The sequence below is a fragment of the Grus americana genome, chromosome 1 (assembly GCF_028858705.1).
Source record: "Grus americana isolate bGruAme1 chromosome 1, bGruAme1.mat, whole genome shotgun sequence".
NCBI lineage: Eukaryota > Metazoa > Chordata > Aves > Gruiformes > Gruidae > Grus > Grus americana.
The window spans coordinates 110026267-110036001 of NC_072852.1; the positions used below are offsets into that span (position 1 = coordinate 110026267).

The window sequence follows — 9735 nt, forward strand, 5'->3', positions numbered from 1 at the left end:
CATGCTAAGAACACTCAAAAGAGCTACTTGCAAACATTCAGACACAGAGGTAATGTTTTAACACAGATGTGTTATTCAGCATTGACTTCTATTTAGGCAATATTGGAAAAGTAGATCTGAATCCGTATGGAAAAGAAGAACGTGCTCAGCTAGGTGCTACATTCATGAAGCACTTCGGTAGCAACTGACATCTATTATGTACAATAGTTTTCAGTTCTGAAAACAGTCTATTTCAGATACTGATCAGGTGAACAGGTATTCTGTTCATTCAAGCAATATAATGAGATAAAACTATATTGTGTGTCGGTATGTACTTGTCAATATACAATTTAAATTATGCATAGTATTTATCAAAATAAAAATCCTTATAGATTTAATCAGATGCACACGTCTGTATGCATTCAAGATTTTCATTGCATTTATTTTTCAATCAGCAAAACCTACTTGAACGTGGATGGTTCACATTCAGCACTCTGAATTCATTTTGCATTTAATACTGTACGTACAACGAAGGTGAAACTGTAGTGTGAAACGTCTGCCTCTGTCAGTCTGAAGATTTCAAGTATGCTCTGCTCTGCAGTGAGAGCGAGAAGAAAGTGAATCATTAGAAACCCCTACCTGGCTTATTTGGTGCTACAGCAAAAGGCGTAAATATGCAGTACTGCCTCTGCATTACTGCTGGAATTGGGAGAACTCCAGTGGCTCTTCTCTTGCCCGTTGTACTCACTGCTGCCCCTTGCCACAGAGTTGGAAAAGTTGGTACTCTGCCTTCCTTTTTCCCTCCTCCCTCTTCCTCCTCGGTTTCAACACAGCAAAACCAACCTCTGGTACACATCAAACTTCTTGTGGTGGGGCAGAGGCGGATGGAGGGGAGGGAGAATCCCGGTCTTTGCTCGGGCAGAATTCCCACCATGATCAACAAGATGTTTCCCTGTCCTGGGACTACGTGACAATGCCTACAGACACCATGCAGAAAGCAGTCTTATTTACACATTGACAGTATATGCAAGCTGTCTCTCTTAGCACAAATAAATAGAAAGCATCATCTTCGGCATGCTATGCTTAGATATATGTACAGAATTTCAATATATTCTCATTTCTATATGACTTTATGTTGTTTCAGTCCGAAATGCTTTTAAATGCTATTTAATATGTGATTTCGGAGTAATCAGCTTGTGCTACAACAAAAACAAAAACCCAAAACACAAGCTCTTGCAAAGGGGGGAGGAAGAGAGAGAGAGAGTGAAAATGATGTGTGGTGCATACAAAAAAGGAATGATATTAACAATTCGATGAATTCCTAGTTGGTAGACCAGACTGAGCCAGACGCATATATTAACGGCTGTCTGCTGCTGATGTGAGCCTGCTCAATGCGGTGGAAATGAAGGATCACCTAGTCTCTGACACCAGCTTATTTGTACGTTTTAATTTTAAAAAGGAAAATCACTGTTTTACATAAACATCTTAACCCCTGCATGATTTTCTTTCTTTTTTCCTCCCTCATATTGTTTGCTAATTTACTGTCAACTTAAAGTGCTGTTTAGCTACAGCCCAACAAAACATCAGTCAAAAAGCAGAGGGAAGTATTAGCTTCTCTTTTGTCTGCCATGTACAATTGGATTATTATTATGATAATTGTCTACTTTAATTTTTAGTCTTCATGGGAGATGCAACAATTTTCCAGAGCTTAGTTTTTGAAGCATTTTAAGTTTCAACAAGATACCATTTCATTTTAAACCTAAACTCAAAAAAAATGCATATAGCTCAAGCTGGGGTGATTTGATCAATTCTTTTCATTAACCTGCAAGTCTTTACCACTTTAATATAATATTATATATGTGGGACAGGATTTCTTTTCAAACCATATAAACACTAAGATCCATTAATACAGTGCTGAAGACTGTTACATGAGTCAGGGGAATTCCAATCCAAGTTAATTACTGTTGGAATTAGAGGAAAGAATATTTTACTCGAAGTTGTATAAAAAGAATCTACAATTATCACATTTCAGGGCATTGCTCTATTCATTTGATGAAAAATGTCAATGAAATTTAACAGAAGATGTTATGCATTTCCATGGGTAATGAAAATCGGCACATTCACGATTAGCTAACACAACATTTTCAGTGTGTTAATATGCAGTGCAGCAAAAATTTCTGTAGGCAGTAAATGTAGCCATCATTTTGATTTGCCCATATGATGATTATGCTCAATTCCTGACTGGGTACTTAATTTCACACTGAAAAGCAGTCATCTCCTCTTAGGAACCGGCTGTATCCTACAAAAAAAAAAAAAAAAAAGAAAGACTGACTGCTGCCTGAGGTCTATAGCTAGCTAGGTAGTCAGATAGATACGTGCAATAGAAAAAAAAAAAAAAATCTGGGATCCTATAAAAATGCTAGGTGAAACTGTATTGGTCAGTTGGAAGTAGCTTTATTTTGTTATTTTCATTTAAAGTATTTTTGTCCAAACAATGTATATCAGAGACATTCATCACCTTGTTAATTTTTTTTTCATTGATGATTACAATAGGCATCTTCAGAGTTTGTTGGATGCTGCGTCATTCCATTCCTTGGCAACACTAGAGTTATTCTAACCTGGTGAGTTATATTCTGACCAGAATCTAGCTGTATTAATTTGTGTGCAAAGCTATGTTTTACTTGCAGTGCCTGAGTAGCAACAAGTGGATGGACTATGAAAGCCTTAGAGAGTAAGTGAACGTAAGATTATTAAGATCAACACTGATAAAATTATTTCATCTTTATAAACATCTTTAACCCATTAAGTAGGATTTAAAATTAATCACGGAATCAGCCAGTCGATTATAGACTAAAGTTTATCTGGTGGGCTTTCAGGATTGCAATCTTTACTCCTGTTCCTGCTTATATAGGAATTAAGGATTAGTTGTAATTGTACAATAAACTATATACGGTAATGATACTTTGAACAATATGAGTATCCTGTAGGGAAAAAGGCAGATAATATTCTGTACCTTACTTGTTAGCTGTTGCAATGTGATTCTCTACAAGGAACGTATTCATTTATTTAAATGGCCAAGCAAATCAACAACGTTGTGCTGAGTAGTTTAGGGCTAGTAATTTTGGGTTTGGGTGGTTTTCTTCCACCACCACCCCGCCCCCCCCCAACTTCTTTTCTTGGATGTGTGCTTGTCATGCATGGGAAGGTATGAAGGAAAAACAGCTATTCAGCAGAGACACGTCCCACCCCTTTAATTAAGCTTTTCCTGGACTATGTAAAAACACTGGCAATGTGCAAATCCCATTTGTGTGGGGTTTTGTTGGGTTTTTTTATTTTAACAGATTCCTAAGTATTACATTAAGATACCTCAGTGATGAAATACATATGAAAATAGTTGCACTAGTAAGTCACTGGATACTGAAAGGGTTGGATGGCATCGGCACGGAGCCAACTGGAAGATTTTTTTTTTTTCCACTTAATTCCTTTCACCTAGTAGGCTCCTTAAGCATTAGGCAGAACCCAGTATGTGGCTAAGTTATTGCTCTAGTGTTCATCACACAAAAAGCACAGTCTTAGCATTTATAAATTTTCTTCAGGGAGGTTTCTAATCTAGACAGCATTTGCGTTTGGGGATTACACCACAGTCTGTTCCCCACCACCTCCCCCTCTAACATGTAGCCCTTTCAACTTCTTCAAAGAAGTGGGGAAAAGTAGGTTCTTTTATTAATAGCAGAAAACAAACCGACTGCTGGACTTCCGTGGCAGAGCTCACATAATGCGGCAGGGTGGGAACTGTAACAAAGAATGCTTGAATGCACTAAACGTATAGTGAAACCCCATTTACATTCACTGATGGAGCTTAAAGTACAATAAGTGAGAAGTTTAAAGTAGAAATAAGCAGGGCCATGAAAAGACTTCAGTGAAGGTAGATACTTCTTGAAAAGTTTGGCGCAGGATTTAATTTCAAACTCAAGTCTTTCCTAGCAGAATGCATTTCTTCATAATACAACCCTTTACTCAAAGCATCTCCATCAGATGAAGGTAAATCAGATGAAAAGAGTATCTTCAATGCATAAAGAAGCAGATTCTGTTTATCCGATTTATACACTGATTTTCATACAAGTGAGACAGCAGTGGAAAAGTCTTCATGGTTCACTGTCTGTTACTCTGCACTCTCTCTCCTCTGCAAACTGCCTTTGATGTGAAGGAAACAACTTTGTGTCTAGAAACAAGTTTCATTGTTGGATGGTCCCGTGATTTCTAGTTCCACTTCTAAAATTTATGTGTACATGTTGGCATAGGTACACTGGAGAATTGGACGAGTTAGTTGGGGTTTTTTTCTGCGAAAGGTTATTCTGTGAAATAGAATCACAACATTACTAGTGAGTAGCTGTCACCTTCTCTTCTCTTCCACCATAGTAATCATCTCTTTGCTTCAGCCCTTTCCACAGCCCTGCCTTGAGGCCCTACAAGATGCCTGCTTCGTTCTCCGAAGAGTTCGAATTAGCCTTGCTCCCTCTTTTTCCATCTGTCTCCGTGGTGGTTCTTCGCCCCGAACATGAAGGACATATAAATTGGCCCTACCTGTAACTTTTTGCAGAATCTGCATTCCCTCCCTCAGCCCTGTTCGGAAACTACCAGTTGCCAGAGGTTATATATTAGGTTGCTAGTTGCAGTTTTACGGATAAAGCTCTCCTACTCGTTCATTTTCTTCCAAAGAACGGCATGATAGCCCTGCTGCCGCACAGTCGGAACAGAGGATCGTTTGTGGAACATCAGATTTAATAACTGTGATTTGGGGGGGGGGCTATAGAATAACTTTCTGCAGCTCTCTTCAGCAGAGGTAATTTCTGCTAGTGATGTGCATGAAATATTTGCTACCGGCATTTAATCAGATTCACATTTCCGGAAGTTTTGACGATCGGTCCTTATCCTCGAGGAGCCTAGTTCTGCTTCGGGCACACAGCAGGCGGGCAGTTCTGCTCCGTAGACCCTGGCAGCAGGCTCGTGGTGCTTGCCCTCGTGCAGGCAGCCGGTGCGAGCCTAATGCGGGCGCAGCACCGGCCGTGCGCAGCGCCTCGCCCTCCATATCCACGCGGGGCCCCGACGGCACGGGCGTCAGCTTTTAGCAAGCCTGGTGCGTGAAATGGCTGGTGCGGCCATTTTGTGGTGGGATTTACAGCTTTTGACTGCAAGTGGAGGGTTCGTCGCTCTGTTGGGAAGATTTCTCACAAGACTGAGGATACACAGCGCTTAATAGCTCCTGCTCATGTATTTATATACACACGCTGGACTATCCAGGGAGTTAGATTTACTGTTAGACTTTAAATAAACCTAGGAGACTGTGCTTTTCTGGTGTTTATTATGTTAGCGTATTATTTTGGATATTAATTCTCAAACTTATGCCTCTTTCTGAAATAGATGAGTATGGTCAAATTATTGATGTTTCGGGAGTCATTGGGGCACCCAGTTCTAACACAATGGCTGGATGTTTAAAAGCAAAACAGGTTACCGATGCAATGTTGGAAACCTCTCCCGACTGACTCAGAGGGTTAGATTTCTTGTGGGTGTTGCCGGGATCTGAGTATTGAGCTTTGGTAGGCTTTTATGAGTTAATAAATTCCAAAGGCTGCAGTTTGGCCTTCTGAAATTTGGTAATCATTCCCTAAATGCTAGCGGGAAATCAAAATTACTACATGTAATAACTAACACTTTTTAAAACCCTTCAAATGTTTCCAAACTGCCGCCTACGTGCTCTTCTTTCCTGCATCGAGGGCTAAAGATTTAGGGTCACTTCCTGGCACGCAGCAGACACGCTGGCGTGAATGCAGACAGTTCCCTCGAGCTCCCTGTCAGTGAGTCAACCTTTACTTTCCTTCCCTGACATGTGCCCGGTGCTGTCCAGGCAGACCGTGGGCTCGTTCGTGTGGGGACCGCTACTCCCTAACTGGGAGCGTGGTGGGACCTGGACTTTGGTTAGAGCTCTGAGGCCGCAGTTTAATGCAAATGATAGCAAAGCATTCAGTGGTCAGTAGGAGGTCATGATTTACTGTGGTGGTGTGAGGGGACATTTTATACTTTTTTTTTTTTTTACAGCCCTCCTCCTGCTATTTGTTCTTTAGGTGTTCGCAGTAATTTACTGCTGTGGCTGGGAAGAGAGAGGAGCACATCTGAACAAGCCATGGGATCTCACATCCCGCTGTTCACCTAGTCTTCATCGAGACTCTTCAGCTTTGTTTTGGCATCCACATTTACTTTTTTTCAGTTTAATATTTTTAACAGTCCTAATGATCTTCTGCAATAGCTACTTAGAAAAAAAATAATGTTAAGGAGTAGCTTCAAAGAAACTCCCTGGGGTCAGCACTTCTCTATGAAGCAGCCTTATGTGTGTCTCAATACTGTATGATTTTACTATGGCCAAGAAATCCTTCAGCTGGCGTCCGGCTCAGATTATGAAGTGACAGTAGAACATAGTATCTGCAGTAGTCTTCTCAGAGGACTTGCAGACTCTCCTGTCTTGTGGTAAAACCTGTGGCTGAATGCCATCCTATACCCTCGCTGCTTCTAGGTACCATCTGCAGTTCACTGAACCAAGGACCATGGTACCACACAAGGCTTGTACCGTACCTGCACTAGGCGAGGAAGACAGCCAGACACCTCCTCCTCCTTTCCTTCCCTCCTTTTCCCTCCCCCTTACCTCCTCCCTTGTGTCTCCCACACATAGCAGAAATATCACATGTCCGCTGCCAAGGCAAACTCAATCATCTAGTCTGACTTCCGCCATAAAACATGCCAAAGCATTCACTGAGCAACTCCCACATCAACACCAACAATTTCTGTTTGGTTAGCGTGTATATTTAGGATTTGGGATGGCAGAGAATCCATAATAACCCCAGGAACAGCGTCCCAGTAGTCTATTACATCACTATTAAAAACACAGGCTTTATTTCTAATTGTAATTTGTTTAGCATCAGCTTCCAGCTACTGAAAATTTCCTGACAATTTAAATGGTCACTTGCTCTCACCTCTTAGCATTTTCACTGAAAAACTAATGAGATTGTCTTCACTGTCTTACTGTAAGTTAGGTTTTTGGGAAGATCAGATCATGTTGCTTGCTCTTGTTTGAACCCTTCCCATTTTGTCACTATCCACTGCAAATACTAGTACTGGAACGATGATCTGATGTCAGGAATGGTATTATTAGTTGTGCTACTAATTCCTATTTTCTTTTGTTTGACTTGTATATCTTGTTTATTCTCTCCTTCACTCCACTATACTGAGACCACAAGTGTAGCTGAGGGAATAAAGAGAGGAATAGATTTGAAAAAGTCTTGTCTGAGCTACTTGAAGGTGCCCAATTCCAGCTAAAATTAATAGGAGTTCAGCACCTAAACTGTTAAGTACTTCTGTTGCCTTTATTCCAGCAGAACTTCATGTGGATGGGAGAAATAACAGAATTAGCTCATCAGTGTTTGATTAAATAGTAGCCAGGTAATTTTTAACCTCCATTAATCTATTTATTGAATAAATTGTGTTTAATTTCAGAAGGAAATGACAGCAGCTGTATTATTCTTACTATTTGAAAACTTACTTGATTTCAGCATTTTCCGCTTCTAGTATACTCGAGTTACAGAAATAGATCCTACAGATGGATTAAAACATGCCCATGTGTTGAAACCAGGCAATCAGTCTCACATTTTACAGGTATTCATCCAAACAGCGAGGATGTAGCTAGCTAAGGGATTATTTTTAATGTGTTTCTCCAAAGTTCTGTAACCTACTCCCTTCACAAGGCTTATTTGACTGATCTCAGTAAATCTTCAAGCCTATATGTTTTATCATTTTTCTATCAAGGGTTTGGGGAGGAGGGGTGTGGGAAGACTGGTCTTAGATAAGCAGCGCAAGTTGGTTAAGAAAGGAGATGGCTGTCGTCTGTAGCCTTTCCAGACACAGCAGTACAGTTCCAGACAGTCACCTGAGTATTTTCGCTTTGTCTCAACTATAAATCACAGTCTGCTAATGGCTAAGGCTGACACCTTGACATTTTCAAGAAGAGTAAAAGACCTGATTTAAATGGAAATCAATTTCATTTCACAAATCTTGGGCTACTACTCCAAACCTGGTCTTGTTCTTTTTTGTGTCTTATTCAGAATTTCCATGATCTTGATAAAGGATTAGTTGTGTTATACAATGACTTTCGTTTCCTATGTACAGTTTAAAATTACAGAAGTATGCGTGCGTAAGCAGTGCATCATGGGACCTGGTTCCAGATAGGCGTGGGAAAGAAACTCCCTTTTCTGACAGCCTGTTGAAGGTGATGGGCAGAGCTCCTTTGGCTGACGGTGCAACTTTAACTCCCTCACTCTTTTACCACCTCCACAGGCAGTAGCTAGCCTGCACCGGAAGGAAGGAAAGGCACGGCTCAGAGCATGTCATCTCACGGCCCTGCTCCCCCCGACATGAATGCCTGTGGGGTGCCTGGAAGGAGTAGCAGTGCTGGTGCACCAGGACTTCCCACTGTGCAATACATTTTCATGCTTGTAACTGCCTCTATGAACCCAAAATGGCCCAGAATTCCTAAAAATCTCTGCTGCGCTTTTTATGATTTGAATACAGAAAAAGAAACCCCATGCAAATGGAATTCAAGTTACCTTTTCTTTTCTTTTTTTTTTTTTCTTTTTTTCATTTTGCCAGATTGTAAGAATGTACTGTAAAGGCAAGATATTCCCCATTCAAGGAAGGAGGGGAATGAGCTTAGCGATTGTAGCACCCACAATACTGTTGCACTAACAAGTGTAAGTAAACACAATCCAAAACTTGCGTTGCTCCAGCTGTCCGATAAGGAGCACAGTGGCTGTTTTGGAGGAAGGCTGGCTGTGGGAGCAGCTGCCTCGTGTTGCAGACGTAGCCACTGCCCCAGCTGAGAGCTTTGAAGTGGCATCAGACCTTGAGTGACCGAAGGTCCAAAAACGACCCTGAAATATTCTTTCCAATTGTTGCATGAGGAGACACCACACTCTGCAAAATGTCAGTTTTCTTACTTGGCAAACCAAAACAATCCGCAGGACACTTTGGTTAAAAAAGGGTGGGAAGGTGGTGTAACGTAATGCGTACATGAGAATCTAAGCCAAATGAGTAAGCTGTGCCTAAATTTGCCAACAGATACATTCCTGCGTGAAGGCGAAAAAGGAAAAACATCCTTAGCGTACAAAGGATTACAAATGTCAGATGGCCATTCCATGTTTAAGCCCCTTAAACAGGGTGGTGTGAAACCTGTAGCAGTGTCTATAGCAACAGGTGTTAAATCAAAGGTAAGAATTTTTCTCTTTCTGTCTCTCTTGCCTGCTGCACAATACTCCTGAAAACCTGTAAGAACCTCGTTAAAACCATGCATGTGTCACACAGCCCTGGTGCCTCAAATGACTTTCAAAGGCCATAGCCATGTGCCGTCCAGACGCTGTCCGTTGGCGTTATCGCAGCACATCTTAAGAAGCAGGAAAAGACAGGGTGCTGGTGTGGAAGGAAACGCTAACGTTCTAGCAAATTGCTAGCATCTAGCCCAGAATCTTTTCTCTCTGATAGTAGCCACTAGCATGTGCCCAGGGAAAAGGACAAGATAAGGACAAGTACAGCGCTACTTCTCTGTTGTGTTTTCCTGTGTCCCGCAGACTGTAATGCAGTGACTAATGGGTGGTACCAACCTGTTTAAGCACCTGTGGCACAAACTTTTACTTTCTTCAGTGCATTTGTTTAATT

General features: G+C 41.2%; 1 long non-coding RNA gene across 1 annotated transcript; it reads left to right on the forward strand.

Annotated features, from left to right (window-relative positions):
* The first annotated feature begins 1282 nt into the window (after positions 1 to 1282).
* Positions 1283 to 8726, forward strand: LOC129201802 (uncharacterized). The gene is made up of 3 exons (XR_008575494.1): positions 1283 to 1417; positions 2533 to 2600; positions 8674 to 8726. It is a non-coding gene; the product is annotated as an uncharacterized LOC129201802 (long non-coding RNA).
* The last annotated feature ends 1009 nt before the right edge of the window (positions 8727 to 9735 follow it).